The following is a 19,463-nucleotide window of genomic DNA, read 5'->3' as shown; positions in this document are numbered from 1 at the left end:
AAGTGACCCTGTTGGATATATATCCTTGTTTATTGGCTGCCTTTGTCTACTAGAATGTGAACTCCTTGAGGGCAAGGGGATGGAGTCTGCTTTGTTCCCAATCATATCCCTAGCAACTGGCACTGAGCCTAGCATCCAGTAGGTACTCAGTAAGATCTTATTGAGTAAATTCCAGAACAGATACTAAAGGTGCTGAATAGATTCTCAGTAACTAGTATTGAAGAGTTCTGCCTTCCCTGTACTCTTGGTCTAGCAGACAATAGCTGGGAATGTCTAGACGCCTGGTCTCTGGTGTCTCTGATCCATACTTGGTGGTAATCCTTTTTTTTTTCTGTTACTGGGGCTTGAACTCAGGGCCTTGTGCTCTTGCTTAGTGTTTTCCTATGCAAAGCTAGTGCTCTACCACTTGAGCCACACCTCTACTTCTGGCAGCTTTTTGCTGGTTATATAAGAACCTTAAATACTTTTATACCTGGACTGGCTTTGAACCAGCATCCGCAGACCTCCACCTCTTTTTTGCCAGTTCTGGGGCTTGAACCAGGGCCTGGGTTCTGTTCTGAGCTTCTTTTTTTGCTCAAGGCTAGCACTCTGCCATTTGAGCCACAGCACTACTTCTGGCTTTTTCTGTTTATGTGGTACTAAGGAATCGAACCCAAGGTTTCATGCATGCTAGGCAAGCATTCTACCACTAAGCCACATTCCCAGCCCAGATCTCAACCTCTTGAGTATCTAGGATTATGGGAATGAGCCACCAGCCCAGCATTGGTGGTGATTCTGAATAAGACTTCCTACTCCACCAATCCTTCCAAATTACGAATCACAATACCTTCCTCACACCACTTCCCTTCTTTCTCCCCCACAAAGCAACACAATGTGAATTCTCAGGATCCTTTCCCCCAATAAAGTCCTTGCCTCTGTAATTGCATGGCTGGGATCTTTTTGTTTTTAATCCAAAACAAGATTTGTCAGGGAAAGATCTAGACTCCCATTCAGCCATTCCAAACTGACTCACTGTGTGACCCCTGGTTCACTCATTGGAGTGAACCTCAATTTCCTCATCTAGAGAATTGAGGAGTCTAGGAGATATATACTGGTTTCAAAGCCTGCAGCCTACAAAGTGGTATAAATCCTCAGCAACCAAGAATTTAAGAACTAAAATAAAATAATAAGAGAGAAACCCTTGTGAGGAGGAGGTGGAGGAATTACTCAAGCCCTGGCAAGGCGGGCACTGGGCCATGTGATTCACAGCAGCATGGGTTGTGAGAGGCCCGCCTCCCCCATTGCCCAGCCAACCCAGGGGTAGGCACAAGTGGCTTGCTTCTCTCTCCACACGACTTTCCTATAATTGGCCCAAAGAGGGCAGGGCTGGTGGTTGGATGGTGTGTGTGTGTGTGTGTGTGTGTGTGTGTGTGTTGTGTGGTGTGTGTGTGTTGTGTGTGTGGTGGTTGGATGGGGTGTGTGTGTGTGTGTGTGTGCTGGTGGTTGGATGGTGTGTGTGTGTGTGTATGTGTGTGTTGTGTGTGGTGGTTGGATGGGGTGTGTGTGTGTGTGTGTGTGTGTGTGTGTGTAAAGGAGGGAGAGGTATTCCTGAACTTCAATTAAAGGGTTGAAACATTTTTATCCACATGTTAAGATTTCCCTGTGCCTGCTAACTTCCTCTCTCAGATTACTGAAGCTTTTGAAATTGAACTGCCCTGAGCCTACTGGCCCATCCTGGCTGGGAGGGAGGGAACTTTTGAAAACAAATTTTACAATATTTTATTGTTATTATAAAAGTGAGGTACTGATGGGTTACAGTTATATAAGTCAAGGAAAGAGTAAATTTCTTTTTGGTCAGTATCCAGTGCCAGTGTCACCCCCTCCCTCACTTTCTCCTAGGTTTTCCTTCCCGTCCTCACCCACAAGTTGTATAGTTTCTTTTCAACATAGTGAGTACTACTGCTGCATTTGTTCACCCTTTGTCAATAAGGGGGGGATTTTTACAACAATAATTATATCTTATCCCTGTGGAGAGGCTTAAATTGCCTCCAACTTCTTTGTGTTTTAGTTATCCTGTTCCATTCCTATTAGCGGGAGGTACCATTGGTATTATGCCTATTTTCCAGGTTGATAATACCTAAAGCTTCATTGGGTCACTGGGAATAACTCAGTGAGATGCCAGAGAGTGTTGGAAAGGACTTCCCAAGTACAAGTTTTTGCATAGGGATTTGGAGGAGTCCTACTCTACTCTCTAGTGTTGAGACCTCCATTGTTCTTCCACATGGTTGGAAAAACCTTAGAGCCAGATCCCAACTCAGTCGAAGACATGCATCAAGCACTGGTGGCTCATGCCTGTAATCCTAGATACTTAGGAGGCTGAGATCTGAGGATCAAAATTCAAAACCAGCCCAGGCAGCAAAGTCTGTGAGACTTTTTTTTCCAATTAAGCATCAAAAAGCTGGAAATGGGGCTGGGAATGTGGCTTAGTGGTATAGTGTTTGCCTAGCATTCATGAAGCCCTGGGTTCTATTCCTCAGTACCATATACACAGAAAAAGCTGGAAGTCGCACTGTGGCTCAAGTGGTAGAGTGCTAGCCTAAAGCAAAAGAAACTCAGGGACAGTGCCCAGGCCCAGAGTTCAAGCCCCAGGACTGGCAAAAAAAAGCTGGAAACAGCCAGGTACTGGTAGTCATACTTGCAATCCAAACTTCTTAGGAGGATGAGATCTGAGGATTATGGGTCAAAGCCAATCCAGGCAGGAAAGTTCACCACCAAAAAGTTAACCACCAAAAAGCAGGAATGTGGTTCAAGTGGTAGAGTGATAGCTTTGAAGAACAGCTCAAGGACAGTGTCTAAGCCTCAAGTTCAAGTTCCAGGACCAGTACACAAAAAAACTGGAAGTGAGGTATGGCCCGAGTGGTAGAGCACCAGCCTTGAACGAAAAAAGCAAGAGTATAAGGCCCTGAGCTCAAGCCCCAGTACTGGCATAGGCATATATGCACATGTGCATGTGCATGCATGTGTGTGCACATGCACACACACATGCACACAGGCATTGCACCTGATGCTAGAACAGTTTCATAGATAATTTGGGAAATTGAGCCAATGCAGGAGGACAAATGAGGCTGGTTCCTTCTGATTTAGAGCCTGGGGCACCTTTAGAGACCTTTAAGAGTTAAATTTGGGGGCTGGGAATGTGGCTTAGTGGTGGAGTGGCTTGTCTAGCATGCATGAAGTTCAATTCCTCAGTACCACATAAACAGAAAAAGCTGGAAGTGGCGCTGTGGCTCAAGTGGTAGAGTGGTAGCCTTGAGCAAAAGGAGCTCAGGGATGGTGCCCAAGCTCAGAGTTCAAGCCCCAAGACTGGCAAAAAAAAGAGGTAATTTGAAACTGGAAAAGTCCTCAGACACCGTCTGAACCTGGGTTTCCCAAACTGAGTGAGCATCAGAATTCCTTCTTGACCTTAAAACAATTTCTTGCTCTACCTCAAGGCTCCAAAATCTTGGGAGTTAGGAGCTGGGAAGGTGGCTTAGTGGTAGAGTGCTTGCTTTGCATGCATGAGGCCCTGGGTTTGATTCCTCAGCACCACATAAGCAGGGGGGGAAAAAGCCGGAAGTGGCGCTGTCGCTCAAGTGGTAGAGTGTTAGCCTTGAGCTGAAGAGTTGAGGGACAGCGTCCAGGCCCAGAGTTCAGGCCCCACATTGGACCCCCCCAAAAAAAAATCTTGGGAGTTAAAAACCAAGAATCTAGTTTCAAAAGATTCCAGGTGTCTGATCCATACCCTAGCTCTTTTTGCAGTTGACACAGGAGAGGCCCAGGGAAGCACTTATTTAGTTATTTAGTGCCATAAGTCAGCATTAGACTATCTCTCTAAAGTCCCCTTTCCATGTCCCTACATGGGTCTCCTTCAACTTATCCCTAGACTGAAAGAGAGATAAGAGATTTAAGGTAGAATGGGTCCTCGCAGGCATAGGTGCAAACACTAGCTGCCTAAGTTTACCTTTATCCCCAGCTGTTGTAGCTGCCATTTGGAAGTTTTAAGTTAGAAGGCTAGTTGTTTGAGACCTCTATGCAGAAGAAATCCTACTATCATGGGGCCCAGCCCAAAGGAAGAGCCCCAGAGGACTGACAAGGAAGGAGTGTAGAGCTAGACAGGAACACACAGAAGGTAGCTCAGTTCAAAGATGGGAGCGAAGGCATGGAGACATGGGGCACTGGTAGTGGGAAGGGTGGAAGGATAAGCTGACAGAGAGTTTTTCTCTGCTAGGGCAAACAGTAATCATTGGAGGGCTTATAACAGGGAGATGATGTGCTCAAATGTGGGGGTTTGAAGGCTCTCCAGAGGTGCATATGGAGAATGGGTGACAAGAATGCAAGAATGGAAGCTGAAGCACGAGTAGGGTTTTTAGCCATAGCAATGAGAGGCCATGGAAGCTCAGGTTGCATTCTGGACAGTGAGGAAAGAAGGTGTAATAATCAGTTAGGACCTGGATGCTGGTGGCTCAAATGTGGATTCCTACCTATTCAGGATCTGAGATCGGATGATTATGTTTGAAGCTAGCCCAGGCAGGGCTAGCTGAGTCCCTGGGACTCTTATTTCTAAGTAACCATGAAAAAGCCAGAAGTGGAGCTGTGGTTCAGTGGTAGAGCAACTGTCTTGAGAGATTAAGCTAAGTAAGAACACAAGGGTCTGAGTTCAAGCCCCATTACTGGCACACACACACACACACAGGAGAGAGAGAGAGAGAGAGAGAGAAACATTAGAGTACTAACATGGACGGACAGACCTTGGTAATGTGTTAGATGTAGAAGCGGGGGGAAGAAATGGCACTATGGTTTAGTTGGTAGAGCACTAGCTTAATGAGTACCAACTTCAAGTCCTAGTCTCAGACAAAAAAAAAATAGAAGCTGTAAAAGAATGTTTCTGAGTTGCTTTCTAAAACCAACTACAGTAACCGCATGGATAATAGTGAGGCCATCTACCTTCAAGAGAAGGAACAGACATAAAGGAAGATAGCAAGTTATATTTGAGGTATACTGAATTTGAAGAATCTGGTGGGGGGCAAGGTGGGGGGGAGACATCGAGGTGATGACCAGCAAGCATTTGTTTGCAGGATTTGAAACGTCAGAGAAGAGGCCTGAGACTAATGTTTAGGACTTTTTACCATCAACATATACGATGGCCCTCCTGGTGGCACATGGGGAGAGTGTGCATGGCCTGAGGTCAATTGGCATCATTTTTTGTGTGTTTGCCAGTCCTGGAGTTTGAACTCAGGACCTAGGCACTATCCCTGAGCTTCTTTTCCTCTAGGCCAGCGCTCTACCACTTGAGCCCCAAACTCTACTTCTGGTTTTCTTTTTTTTCTTTTTTTAGTAGTAATTTATTGGAGATAAGAATCTCACTGGCTTTTCTGCTCGGGCTGGCTTTAAACCATGATCCTCAGATCTCAGCCTCTTGAGTAACTAGAATTATAGGTGTGAGCCAACAATGCCTGGTGGCCATTTGCATATTTGAAGGTAGTGAGCTCACTAGAATCATTCAAAACATACATTCACTACTTGCCCAAACTTTGCCTTAGAAATGACTCTTGGGAAGCCAGATGCCAGTGGCTCATACCTATAATCCTAGCTACTCAAGAGGATGAGATCTGAAAATCTGGGTTTGAAGCCAGCTCAGTCAGAAAAGTCCATGAGACGCTGATCTCCAGTTAACCACCAAAAAGCCAGAACTAGAGTCATAATTCAAGTAGTAGGGCACCAGCCTTGAGAAAAAAGAGCAATGTAAGAGGGTGAGGCCCAGAATTCAAGCCCCCAGAATTGGCGTGTGCGCGCGCACACACACACACACAAGTCTCTTTGGGGTAACAACTTATAAAGCATTATTTGTGTGGAGCTAAGACCCATTTTACATACTGGAGGTGTGGGGTTGTCATTGGTTATTGCAAAGAATTGAGGAAACACTGAAAGACAATTAAATATTGGTAAAGTAGATGTGTGTGTTGTCTTGATATTCTAGGGCATCTTAAGAGGGCTCAGAGGAAGTTTGGTTGTAGAAAGGAGAAGGATACCCTTAGGACAGGAATGGGTGGTAGGCTGTGAGAGAGATTTTTGGAGAGCAGTAGTTGAGATTACTAGAATGTGTTTGAGGGGGAAAAAGACTTTTTTTTTGTCATCTGGGGCCTTCTAAACACACATTATAGTTTGTAAAGTTTCTGGGTAGCTATGCTAAAGACTTCCCCAGATAGGACTAAAGGAGTTGATGTTTCCATTTAGATGATGGCGGCTTATAATCCTAGCTACTCTGGAGGCTGAAATAGAGGATTATGGATCAAAGCCTCAAACACAGACAAATATGAGAGACTTATCTCCAATTAAACAGCAAAAAAGCCAGAAGTGGAAAGTGGAGATATGGCACAAGTGCTAGAGCTCCAGCCTTGAGTTAAAAAGCTAAGCAAAGAGCACAAAGCCCTGAGTTCAAGCCCCAGTACCAGCACAAAAAAAAAATCACATGCTGAGACCAGTGGTTCACACCTGCACTAGGATCTAAGGATAAGGGTTTTAAGCCCGCAGGAGCAGGAAAGTCCATGAGACTTTTGTTTTTGTTGGTTGTGGGTATTGAACTCAGGGCTTGGGCACAGTCTCTGTTTTGTTTTGTTTTGTTTTAATATCAAGGCTAGCATTCTACCACTTGGAGTCACTGCACCACTTCTGGTTCTCTGGTGGTTTATTGGAGATAAGAGTTTCATGGACTTTCCTGCCCTTGCTGGCTTTGAACTGTGATTCTCAGATCTCAGCCTTCTGAGTAGCTAGATTACAGGCGTGAGCTACTAGCTCCTGGCTGAAACTCTTATTTCTAAGGAAAATCCATGAGATTTCTTATCTCCAATTAACCATCCAATTCCAGAATTGGACATGTGGCTCAAGTGGTCGGGTTACAGCCTGAACATAAAAGCTCAGAGAAAATACCCAGGCCCTGAATTCAAGTCCCAGTACTAGCACACAAAAAAAGCCAGAAGTGCAAAGTCCCGAGTTTAAGCACCAATACTAACACAAGAAAAGAAAAGAATTGGCTTGGGCACTGGTGGTTCATGCCTGTAATCCTAGCTACACAAGAGGCTGAGATCTGAGGATCAAGGTTCAAAGTCTGTGAGAATCTTTCTGTAATTAACTAGCAAGTAGCCAGAAATGGAGTGGTGGCTCAAATGCTAAAATACCAGCTTTGAACAAAAAAGAAAAAGTCAAATAGAGAGCATGAAGCCCTGAGTTCAAGCTCTAGTACTGATGAAAAAAAGCACACAAATAATAGAAGTTTCCTAGTGTGAATAGTTGGCACATATCCTTCCTCATACTCTTCAGCGCTTTCTGGTATCCTCCCCCTGGGGGAGGGCCCAGCTAGGGCCACATCCCACAAAAGGTGAATGGCAACTAATAGTAACCCTGGACAGACACCATCTATGGATATACCTTTCTGGGGACACTTAGCTAAATGCCTTAGGCAGATCTGGAGCTGGCCAGACACTGGCTGGGTGGAGCTAAGACATGTCTGGAATGAGGGCAGAAAGCACGGTCTGCTATTGGCTAGCCTCTCTGATTGAAGTTCCCTCATCTGAAGAGAGCAGATATGTTTGGAACAATCAATTAATTCACCTTCAGCCTAGAAGGCATCACACCTCCAGAACACCTGGAGACAAGGATATAAGCCAACAGCCAAAGGAGTCTCAGCACCCCTGGCTCTGTTACTGATTGATTTTTGTGTCTCCTGACCTTCATGTCTGCTCAGGGAGATGAAAGTTCCCCTATTTTCATATCATTCATACATTTGTCTGGCATATAATTTGGCAACCATGAACACTTGGTGAGCAAATGTACGAGGATTACAGTGGTGCACACTTGTAATCCTAGCTAGTTAGGAGGCTGAGATCTGAGGATCAAGATTCAAAGCCATCCCCACCAGGAAAGTTCATGAGATTCTTTATATTCTTTTTTTGCTTTTGTTAGTCTTGGGGCTGGAACTCAAGGTCTGAGCTCTGCCTCTGAACTTTTTAGCTCAAGGCTAGCACTCTTATCACTTTGAGCTACTAGCCCCATTTCTAGTTTTCTGGTGGTTACTTAGAGATAAGAGTCTCAGCCTCCTGAGTAGCTAGGATTGATAGTATGAGCCACTGGTGCCTAGCTGAGACTCTTATTTCTGATTAACTACCAAAAAGCCAGAAGTGGAGTTGTGGCTCAAAGTGGTAGAGTGCTAGCCTTGAGCACTAAAGCTCAAGGACAGTGCCCAGGTCCTGAGTTCAAGCCCCAGGATCAGCACAGAAAAAACATAGGAGAGAGAAAGCAAAGAGGAAGGAGAATATCTCTTTAATGTGTCCACTGAATGCCTACTATGTGTTGGACTCAGTGCTGTCAGGTATGCCTGTCCTCAGTGATGAATTCTTAGCACAGATGCCACCAGATCACAAGGGAAGGGAGCTGGGAAGATCCTTGTGTTGAGACCTGAAGGATAAAGTAGGAGTCCAGAGGTAAGGAGAAAGTAGAAAAGCTGTTCAGACCTTGGGAATGACATGTGCCAAAGTCCCAGGGCGGAAGAGAGCACTTTCGAGGAACAGACAAGAGGCCATTGTGGCCTGGGGGTGGGGGCAGGGAAGTATTTCTCTGCTTAGGCCAGCTCTGTCCCTGTGCTCAGGAGTTTGGAGTTCATCCCGAAGGCAAGGGTTGCCCATGGCAAGGCTGAAGGAATTGAAAGGGAATGGAAGAAGGCCCTGAGGATGGGAGAAAACCAGTAAGGAGGTTGGGAGCCTGCAACTGTGTAGATTGCAGAGTCCTCAGGACTTGGGGACTCTCTGTGAATAAAGAGATGATAGAAGACTGGTAGAGAACACAACACCCATCTAGGACATTGGTTGATTGGAGGTATTGTCTCTGGGATGGGGGAAGTGAGGAGATTGGGATAGGGGTATGTTTTCTTTAGGATGCAGGGAGTCTGAGGAGGTTCCAGGAGGATGGGCTGGAAAGGTGGCTTAGTGGTAGAGTGCTTGCCTAGCGTGTTTGAGGACCTGGGTTTGATTCCTCAGTACCACAGAAACAGAAAAAGCCGGAAGTGGTACTGTGGTTCACAGTGGTAGAGTGCTAGCCCTGAGCAAAAAGAAGTTCAGGGGCAGTGTCCAGGCCCTGAGTTTAAGCCCCAGGACTGGCAAAAAAAGGAGGTGACAGCACCTCACACAGGCCTCAGCTGTGTCTAATCAGGAGGCCCAGAGTAAGGACAAGAAACTAGGGAGCATAGGTGTGTGTGGCTTAGAGCTCAGGTGTCTTTGTCTGTCCCAGCTACCCCATGGCCTGTGCAGGGAAGGAGTTAAATCACCAAAGGAAGGGGCCTGTGGACAGTGGGGAAAGGCGGGACTGGCAGGGTTGGCCCATGGGAGCTGCAGCTGGCAGCTCTTCCGCCTGGCCTGCTAGGCCCTTGCCTTGTTGAGCCTCACTACTGCCGCTGCCTGCTGCTGCTGCCGCCGCCGCCGCCGCCGCCGCCGCCGCTGCTGCTGCTGCCGCTGCCACCACCACCACCACCCACACTGGGCCTTTTGCCTTCACCTTCCCTGCTTTCCTTCCAGCCTCTTCCCAGCTCCCCTGGTCCTGGCCTCCTTACCTAATGCATTCCAGGTGTAGATGAGGCCCCTCTCCCACCCTCCCTGGGGCAGCTGGGGAGGGGGCAGCAGGAAAAAGCATGGCTCTGTCTCACTGTGCATCATTTAGGGTGAGTCTCTCAGTTTCCTTGACCTCTCCTCTTTAGGGGGCAGAATACCTTCAGAGAAGGTCCCTGTTTGGACCTTGTCTCTGGCGATGGGGAAAGCCCCTCCCCCCAGCTCTGCCAACTTCCGAAATTTCAGGTGACTTTAAGCAAGTCACCTCAGTTCCTCACCTGTAAAGTGGGGTTGTTAATTCCTCTGCCTAGGGCAATAAGGATTGAACTGCTATCAGCCAAGTTCACAGCCTCAGGCAGGACATATTGTAGTCACGTCCAGTTCTTGGCCCAGGCCTGACCTCTTGTTCCTGTCCCATTGCCTTTCTGTGCCTGCCTCCTCCAGTTATTCTCAGGGCCCTACTCAGACTTTTTTTTATCTGTCTCCTTTCTGACTTGTCCCCTTCCTTCTTCTGTCTTCCTCTACGGATATCGCGGGGCCTCTAGTTTTCCTGTCTCCTTGTCCAGGCCTCTCGTGGATGAGAGAGGAGATCAGTGGGCTTGGAGGTCCCTGAGGTAGAGGCAGGGACCATCCCCCTAGTAGCTTTGTCCTCCCAGGGAGGGGAATCCCAGCCAGCGTGGCAGCCCCAGAACTGGCTAATTACTGCCCCCAGTGCTCCCTGCTGCAGCTCCACTCCCTTCCCTTCCTGTCCTCTGAAGTCCCCAGCTCCTCCCAGGGGTGGAGCTACACCCTCCCCCCTCCATGTCCTTCTCTGGCCTCTGGTCCAGAGAAGCAAGGAGGAGGTGGCCAGCCTTCACAGCAATCAAGCGACTGGGACTAGAAGAAGGACGGACAGCAGGACGGACAGCTTCTCATCTGGTGTAGTTGTGTGCTGTTATGTTTGTGGGGGGGGGGTTGTCCCCACAGGTCTGTTTTGTGTATCTTAATATTTTTATTTCTGTATGCCTAGGTGTAAGTTTGAATATTTCTGTATAACCACATGTGTCTTGGGGTCTATGTGTTGTGCATTCCAGATTATATGTTATTTTATTTCTAAGTCTATAGATACTTCTCCTTATGGTTCTCTGTAGATCTTATGTGTTGGTTAGTCTGTCTCGGTATCTGTCTAGTCTATATTCATGTTTGTCTCTATTTTTGTGTGTGTGCTAGTACTGGGGCTTGAGCTCTGGCCCTCAGTCTTACTTCAAATTTTAAATTATTATTTAAGTAGTTGTACAGAGGGTTTCAACTCATCAGTTTAGCGTACATGCATTTTTTATGAATATCACCCCTTTTATCGTTCTTTTGCTTTGTTCTTTTACTCATAGCTGGTAGTCTACCACTTGAGCCACTCTTCCAGTTTAGGCCTTTTGCTGGTTATTGGAGATAAGTCTCTAGGATTTGTCTGTCCAGGCTGGCTTGAACAATGGTCCTCAGATTGTCTCTGCCTCTTGATTGTCATGAAGAGTGCCACCTACTTACTTATTTTGGCTTTTCCTGCCCCTTCTTTCTGCCCTAAAAACCATCTGATAAATCAAGCTCTCTGTCCCTGAAACACGTTTCACCCACACCCCCTATACTTTTCTTCCCAGGACCTTTCTCTCTCTCTCTCTCTCTATATATATATGTATGTATGTATGTATGTATATGTATATGTATACATATATATATGAAATTTTTACATTCTTTCATGGACTGCTCAGGTAAAGGACATCTTTTAATTTTTCTTTTTTTCTTTTGTCGGTTGTGGGGTTTGAACTCAAGGCCTACACAGTGTTCCTGAACTTTTTCAGTCAAGGCTTTTCAGCTCAAAGTGAGCACTCTACCATTTTGAGCCACAGCACCAGTTCTGGTTTTCTGGTGGTTAATTGGAAAAGTTAAGAGTCTCACAGACTTTCCTTCCTGGGCTGGCTTCAAACCGTGATCCTCAGGTCTTAGCCTCCTGAGTAGCCAGGATTACAGGCCTGAGCCACCAGCACCTGGCAAAAGCCATCTTCTTTAAAAGTCTTTTCCATTCCCCCTACACATGTGACTTTTTTTCAGTAGTTTCTGAAAATAGGTTTTGTGATACTAGACACAGACATACTTGGAATCTAGCCCTAACACAATTACCTCAAGCTAGTTATTTTGCTGCTTTGTACCTTGGTTTCTTTCTTTCTTTTCTTTTCTTTTTTTTTTAATTGGTCGTGGGGCTTGAATTCTGGGCCTGAGCGCTGTCCCTCAGCTCTTCAGCTCAAGGTTAGTGTCCTACCACTTAAGCCACAGTGCCATTTCTGGCTTTTTTCTGCTTATGTGGTACTGAGGAATTGAACCTAGGGCCGCATGCATTCAAGGCAAGCACTCTACCACTGAGCCACCTTCCCAGCTGTACCTTCGTTTCTTTATCTGTAAAATGGAACAGAGTTGTTAGGAAGATGAACATAATGCTTAGCCTAAGTAGATATTCAACTAGCAATTGAATTTTTCTACCTCCTGTCCTCTACTGAAAAAAAATACAGCTTGAGTTCCAAAGAAGTCAGTGTGTGTATGTGTGTGTGTGTGTTTGTATGTGTGCTGGAACTTATGACCTCTCTCACTTGCTTGGCTTTTTTTGCTAGTGAAGACTAGTGTTCTACCATTTGAGCCACACCTCCACTTCTGGCTTTCTGCTGGTTAGTTGGAGATAATTTCATGGATTTTCTGCTTAGGCTGGCTTTGAACTTTGGTCCTCAGATCTCAACTCCTGAATAGCTAGGATTACAGGCATGAGCCACCATTGCCAAGCTCCTAAGAATTCTGACTGTTCTTTGATCCCATGCTGTCTTCTGTAGGTATTCTTTTTTTTAATTTTAATTTTAATTTTTTGTGAACATACTGTACAGAGGGGTTACAATTACATGGGCAAGATAATGCGTACATTTCTTATCAAGCATTGCAGCCTCCTCCTTGTAGGTATTCTACACAGACAGAAGCTGATCTCTCTGAGCAGGACAGAGCAAAAAGAAAATTCCATTTCAGGACACTAATAAGTACTGCGTGAACCAGCTTCCTGGCCCTGCTCAGGCCTAAGGCGTGGGACAAGGGGCCTCCATAGCTGGTCTCCAAGGACCAGAGAATTTCACATAAGGAAAAATATAAACAGTAGAGATAGAAGGATCTTTATGGACTGTAACTCAGATATTGGGATGTGATGGCTGCAAGTTGTATTTGTTTGAGAAGTTACATTTGACCTGGTTGTAGTGAGCTCAAGCTTGTGATCCTAGTGCTTAGAGTAGGGAAATCTCAGAAAAATTTGAGAGACCCCATCTTAAGTCTGGTTGGGTGTGATGGTGTGCACCTGTTATCCCAGCTATGCAGGGAAGCACAAATAGGATTTCAACTCAGGTTGGCCCAGCCGTAAAGGGAGATCCTATCTTTAAAAATCAACACAAAAGACTTGCAAAAGTGGTGCCAATGGAAGAATCTTGTCTGCCTTGAGTTCAAACTCCAATACCACCAGAAACAACTTTTAAAGAAATAATTAGGGCTGGGCACTGGTGGCTCACACCTATAATCCTAGCTATTCAGGATACTAAGATCTGAGGATTGAGGTTCAAAGCCAGCCTAGACAAGAAAGTCTAGGGCTGGGAAGGTGGCTCAGTGGTAGAGCGCTTGCCTTGCATGCATGAGGCCCTGGGTTTGATTCCTCAGCACCACATAAGCAAAAAGAAAAAAGCCGGAAGTGGCTCTGTGGCTCAAGTGGTAGAGCCCTAGCCTTGAGCTGAAGAGCTGAGGGACATCGGCCAGGCCCAGAGTTCAGGTCCCACAACGGGACCAAAAAAAAAAAAAAAAAACAAGACAAGAAAGTCTATAAGATGCATCTTCAGTTAATCAGCAAAAAGCTAGAAGGAAGCTTTGTCTCTAGTGGTAGAGCTAAGGGTCAATGCCCTGGCCACCCTTATACAAGCACCAAAGAGGAAGTGGGGGGGGGAAGAGAGTGGGAGAGTGGGAGAGAGAGATTACATATAAAAAGCCATATTTCTGGATTTTCTTGAAGTACTAGGAGATCTAACAATACAGGGCCCTATTCCTGCAAAGTACTAACTATATGAGGGGAGGAGCTACTGTTCTTACATTAGTGAGGCATGTGCTCTGCAGTTTCTCCCAGTCCCCAGCATTCCTTTTAAGTGTGTGGTTTATCTTGTGTTTTTCGAAAAACAGTATAAATCTAGACAAGTTTTTAATATTAGCGCAGTCAAACATAACACATTTTAGGCGTTTTATTTATTCAGAAACAGGCCAAATTCTGAAGTCAATTAATTACATGATATAATTCTAATTTATTTGTGCCAGTCCTGGGATTTGAACTTAGGGCTTCAGCACTGTCCTTGAACCTTTTTGCTCAAGGCTAGTACTCTACCACTTGATCCACAGTTCCACTTCCAGCTTTTTTGGTGGTTAATTGGAGATGAGAGTCTCATAGATTTTTCTGCCCAGGCTGGCCCATGAACCTCAGTTCTCAGTCTCCTATGTACCTAGGACTACATGTGTGAGCCACTAGCTCCCAGCAATTCTAATTAGTGTGTGTGTGTGTGTGTGTGTGTGTGTGTGTGTGTGTGTGTGTGTGTGTCGGTCCTGGGCACTGTCCCTGAGCAATTCAGCTCAAGGCAAGTGCTGCTCTACCACTTGAGCTACAGTGCCACTTCCAGTTTTCTGGTGGCTAATTGAAGAGTCCCACGGACTTTCCTGCCTGGACTGGCTTTAAACAGCAATCCTTAAATCTCAGCCTCCTGAGTAGCTACAATTATAGATTTGAGCCACTGGCACCATCAATGAAGAGTATATATTTTTTATTCTAATTTTTAAAATTGCCTTTAAGTAGTTGTGCCAAGGGTTTCAATTCACTCACCATTGTAATACGGTGTAAATGTTACTGTTTGGAATCTTACTTTATGAAACAGTGGTTACTCTATTTTATTTGTACTGCCTTCCATTTTGTCCAATTCCTTCATTTACATTTTGGGGAAGGGCTTCTATGGAACTGTCCTTACTTTATATGGCTGGGATATCTTTTGGTGCTGGTATTGGGACTTTGTGCTATCTCTATTGGCTTTCCTCTCACCCTCACCCCCAAAGCTGGAGCTTTACCATTGAGTCACAGCTTCACTTCTGGCTTTTTCTTTTGTCTGCCTGAGGTAACTTCGAACCACTGTCCTCAGATATCAGCCTACAGAACAACTAGGATTAAAGGCATGAGCCACCAGTGCCCAGCCAAATAATGCCTTAAAAAATCAGGGGTTTGGGGCTGGGAAGATTGCTCAGTGGTAAAGGGCTTGCTTTGCATGCATGAGGTCTTGGGTTCAATTCCTCAGCTCCAAATAAGCAGAAAAAGTGGTGCTGTGGCTCAAGTGGTAGAGCCCTAGTCTTGAGCACAAAGAGGCTCATGGACAGCACCCAGGCCCAGAGTTCAGGCCCCACAACCGACAAAAAACAAATCAGGGGGCTGGGAATGTGGCTTAGTGGTAGAGTCCTTGCCTAGCATGCATAAAGCCCTGGGTTTGATTTCTCAGTACCACATACACAGAAAAAGCCAGAAGTGGTACTGTAGCTCAAGTGGTAGAGTGCTAGCCTTGAACAAAAGAAGTCCAGGGACAGTGCCCAGGCCCTGAGTTCAAGCCCCAGGACTGGCAAGAAAAATAAAATAAAATAATAAATAAAAGGGGCTGGGAAGGTGGCTCAGTGGTAGAGCACTTGCCTTGCATGCTCCAGGCCCTGGGTTCAATTCCTCAGCACCACATAAGAAAAAAGCCAGAAGTGGTGCTGTGGCTCAAGTGGTAGAGTGCTAACCTTGAGCTGAAGAACTGAGGGACAGCGCGCCAGGCCCAGAGTTCAGGCCCCATGACCAGACCCAAAATAAATAAATAAATAAGGAATCTTGTTAATAAAAAATCAGGTCCTCCATTTTGTGAAAGCTTAGCTTTGCAGGAGGGTGTACTCTTCAGGAAGCTCTTACTTGTCAGAATGGCTCCCATTTTCCAAAGTGTCTTCACTGTATGGGAAACACCCTATTTCTCCAGAGTTCTTACATTCAGCAGACTGTAGTGGGCTTCAGAGAAGAAACTTCTGGACTGCACACAGCGTTCCTGTAAACATCAGGTTTCACATGTGACAGAGCTGTGTGTGCCTGAACTTTCAAAAAGAACTTAACAACAACCCAAGCAAGTTCTGGATGCACTGTACTGGAAAATGGCACCAGGGAGCTGGGCTGAGCTCACAGGTAGCCCCTGCTCTCTCTTTTTTTTGTCATTTGTGGGGCTTGAAATCAGGGCTTGGGTGCTGTCCCTGAGCCTCTTTGTGCTCAAAGCTAGCATTCTACCAATTGAGCTACAGCTCCACTTCTGTTTTTTTGAGTCATTAATTGAATATAAGAGTCTCATGGGAGCTGGGTGCTGGTGGCTCATGCCTATAATCCTAGCTACTCAGGAGGCTGAGATCTGAGGATCAAGGTTCAAAGCCAGGCTGGACAGGAAAGTCCATGTGAGACTCTTATCTCCAATAAACCAAAACTGGAAATTGCTCTGTGGCTCAAGTGGTATGATGCTTGCCTTGAGCCGAATTGTTGAGGGACAGTGTCCAGGCCCAGAATTCAAGCCCCAGGACCAACCAAAAAGAAAGAGTCTCTTGGGGACTCTTTTGCCCGGGCTGGCTTCCATCTGTGATCCTCAGATCTCAGCTTCCTGAGTAGCTAGGATTACAGGCGCCCCTGCTCTTTTTAACTCAAATTGAAAGGCCTCTCCTTCCTCTAAGGAGCAGCCTTCCCTGAAGACACTTTTCTGTTTGCCATTCTTTCATTTCCACTCCCTCTGTTCCCTTTTCCCACCCCACCCCAATCCAAGGAATTTCAGCATTCCTGGGGCCAACCTCAGCCAGGAAAGGCAAAGATTTGGAGAAGCTTGTCCCAGCTATGAGAAGGCCTGAACACTTCTGCCAACCTTAGCATCTCAGTAGGTTCTCATTGGAGCCATACACACAAGTTCCTGTCATTTTAAAAAATGGAGAAGTTGATGTCCTGGGTTATGAAGCTATGTGTCCCAGGTTACCAGGGAGTTAATTGTCCAAGGTCCATTCTGAAGCTCTAAGGGCTATCTTGAGATTAAGCCAAAGCTTCAGCTAGGCGAAGGGAGCCAGGATGCTGCTGGTTAGGGAGAAGGGAAAGCAGATTGCTGAAGTTCCCAGAAAGAGGTGAGAGAGAAGTAAGTTCTGGTTCCAATGTGAATAGGCCAAAGGAGGAATCCTTCTCCAACCCAGCTAGAAGCTGGACCTGCTCTGCCAGTAAACCTAAAAGCATGTGCTCGGGGCACCTGCCAAGCAGGGGCATGCAGCCACCAGAAATGCTTTTTGGAATGATCTGGTTATGTCACCAACAATAAGTTGTCTTGGGAAAATTCAAAACTCAGCTACACTTCTTGACATACATTTTATCCTTTTGTGTGGTTTGTATTTTGAATTGTATTTGGATGGGGGATGCTAGGCCACCATGGTCATTTCACTGCCTAGTTGGCTTCTGACAGGAAGCCAGCCTAATCAGCAGAGCTGTGGAATTGATTCAGAATCACCTGGATTCAGAATCCCTCTCAGTCCATTAGTAGCCTTTTGCCTGTGGGCTTGCTTGTCTGTGTGAAGTTGTGTGGATTCCTTTTCTGATTTTCAATGTGTCCAGGGTCACTGTGCTATTTCTCTTCATTGTCTCATAGGGAAACCACTATTATCATATTTGCAAGACAAGGAAACCGAGGCACAGCTAGATGAGGACTCAGGGCTGCTTTGGTAACAAATGGTGGTATTGGGATTTGAACTAAGGTCTGCCTGATTCCTGAGTCAGTTCTGAATACAGATGCTGTAGTACATTAATCCACACAAGATCCTTAATCCTTTCTCTCCTCCCCTCTCCTCTTCTCTTTCTTCCTTCTCTCCCCTCTCCCTTCTCTTCCTCCCCCTTGCCCTTTTCCCCTTATCTCCTCTTCCCCTTTATCTTCCCTCCCACTTTTCTCCCCTTCTCTTGCTCTCCCCTTCCCCTTTTCCCCCCTTCTCTCCCTCCCCCCTCACTTTTCCCCTTGTCTCCCTTCCTCCCTTCTCTCTCCTCTCCTCCCCACTTCCTTTCCTTTCTCTCTCTCTTTAATGTTGAGGATCATGCTAGGCAAGTATTCTAACCCTGATCTATACCCCCAAGCCTATCTCTGTTTTTTAATAAATAAGACCAAATTGAAGATTATCCCTGAAATAATATTAGTGTCATAGGTATCCATTGGTGCCCGCTGCAGGGGTAATTGGGTAGACCCCCTGCCTATATGAAGATTAAATGGACAGCAATCTGGGGCCTTGTTTGCCAGGTGTGCTCATTCACTCTGAAGTTGGAGGTGTGGTTCCAGGGGTAGAGCACCAGCCAAGTGAGCAGACTAAGCTAGTGCAAGACCCTGAGTTCCAATCCCAATACCAGCCCCCCTAAAAAAGTTCATCCTTGACTCGGGTTGCCAGAATTAGTTCCAGAAAGGTACAGCTAGATTTGAATTTCAGATATACAACACGTAACTTTTTAAGACAGGTTGGGAAAACCCAATCTAAAAATCAAAATGCTCTGAAATTCAAGTTTTGGAGTTTCATGTTAAGTGACATTTCTGTAAACATTCCCAAATCTAAAACATTTCAAAGTCGTAAATGCTTACTGTCCAAAGCATTTCAGATAAAGGACATGAAAACTGTGCAGGAACCTTGTCTGTGTTTTTCAAACAGGGTGCAGGTGCAATAGTTTGTGCCTGTAGTCTTAGCTACTTAGGAGACAGAGATTGAGAGCATAGCAGTTTGAAGCCAGCCCAGTCAAAATGTCCAAGAAGTCATCTCAACAAACAAGCTTGAGTATGTGGAGCATGCCTAATCATCCCAGCTATGCCAGTTGGCCCTATCTGAAAAATAAATAAAACAAAAAAGGACTGGGGGCATGGCTCAAGTAGTAGATCACTTGCTTAGTGTCTTGAATTCAAATCCCAGAAAAAGAAAAGAAAAAAACAAAGAAAAGATACAGGATTGTAAATATGCCCAATTGGGAGAAAGTGGAGGAAGGAGTAACAATGTCAAAAAAGAAATGTACTCATTTTTTTCCTGCCGGGGGCCTGGGTACGGTCCCTTAGCTCTTTTGCGTAAGGTAAGTGCTCTACCACTTTGAACTACTAGTTTTCTGGTAGTTAATTGGAGATAAGATTCTAATGGACTTTTCTGCCTGGGCTGGCTTTGAACCATGAGCCTCAGATCTCAGCCTTCTAAGAAGCAAGAATTACAGGTGTGAGCCACCAGTGTCCAGCAAGATATGTATTCTTTACCTGACTTATGTAACTGTAACCCCTCTGTATATCACCTTTAAAATAAAAATAAAAACAAAAACAAGTAAGTTTACAGCCCATGGTGGCCTGGAACTCCTGACCCTCCTTCCTCCACCTTCTGTATACTGGGAATACAGGCATGCCTTTATCACCACACCCATGAGAACACACTATTTATTTCCAGCATGAAATATGCTTTCCCTAAAAATGTTCATTGTTTCTCCAAGATTCAAATTTAATTGGGTATCCTGTATTTTATTTGGCCATCCTCTTCCTTGCCTCTCCTTTCCCTGAGCTTCCCTGATAAACTAACCCCATTGCATTTCCTAAACCACCACTTCATTTTTCCTGAATGGCTCTCTCATGTCTTTTTTTTTTTTTTTGGTCTGGTCGTGGGGCCTGAACTCTGGGCCTGGGCGCTGTCCCTCAGCTCTTCAGCTCAAGGCTAGCACTCTACCACTTGAGCCACAGCACCACTTCT

General features: G+C 45.6%; 1 protein-coding gene across 1 annotated transcript in view; it reads left to right on the top strand.

Annotated features, from left to right (window-relative positions):
- The first annotated feature begins 10,503 nt into the window (after positions 1-10,503).
- Positions 10,504-19,463, top strand: part of Fgd1 (FYVE, RhoGEF and PH domain containing 1) — a 53,338-nt gene continuing 44,378 nt past the window's right edge. Inside the window, exon 1 of the mRNA XM_013035806.1 lies at positions 10,504-10,531. The gene's annotated coding sequence lies outside the window, so the exon portion shown is untranslated. The remainder of the gene's footprint in view (positions 10,532-19,463) is intronic.

Source organism: Dipodomys ordii, unplaced genomic scaffold (genome assembly GCF_000151885.1).
Source record: "Dipodomys ordii isolate 6190 unplaced genomic scaffold, Dord_2.0 Scaffold221, whole genome shotgun sequence".
NCBI lineage: Eukaryota > Metazoa > Chordata > Mammalia > Rodentia > Heteromyidae > Dipodomys > Dipodomys ordii.
This window is presented reverse-complemented; position numbering and strand designations above follow the sequence as displayed.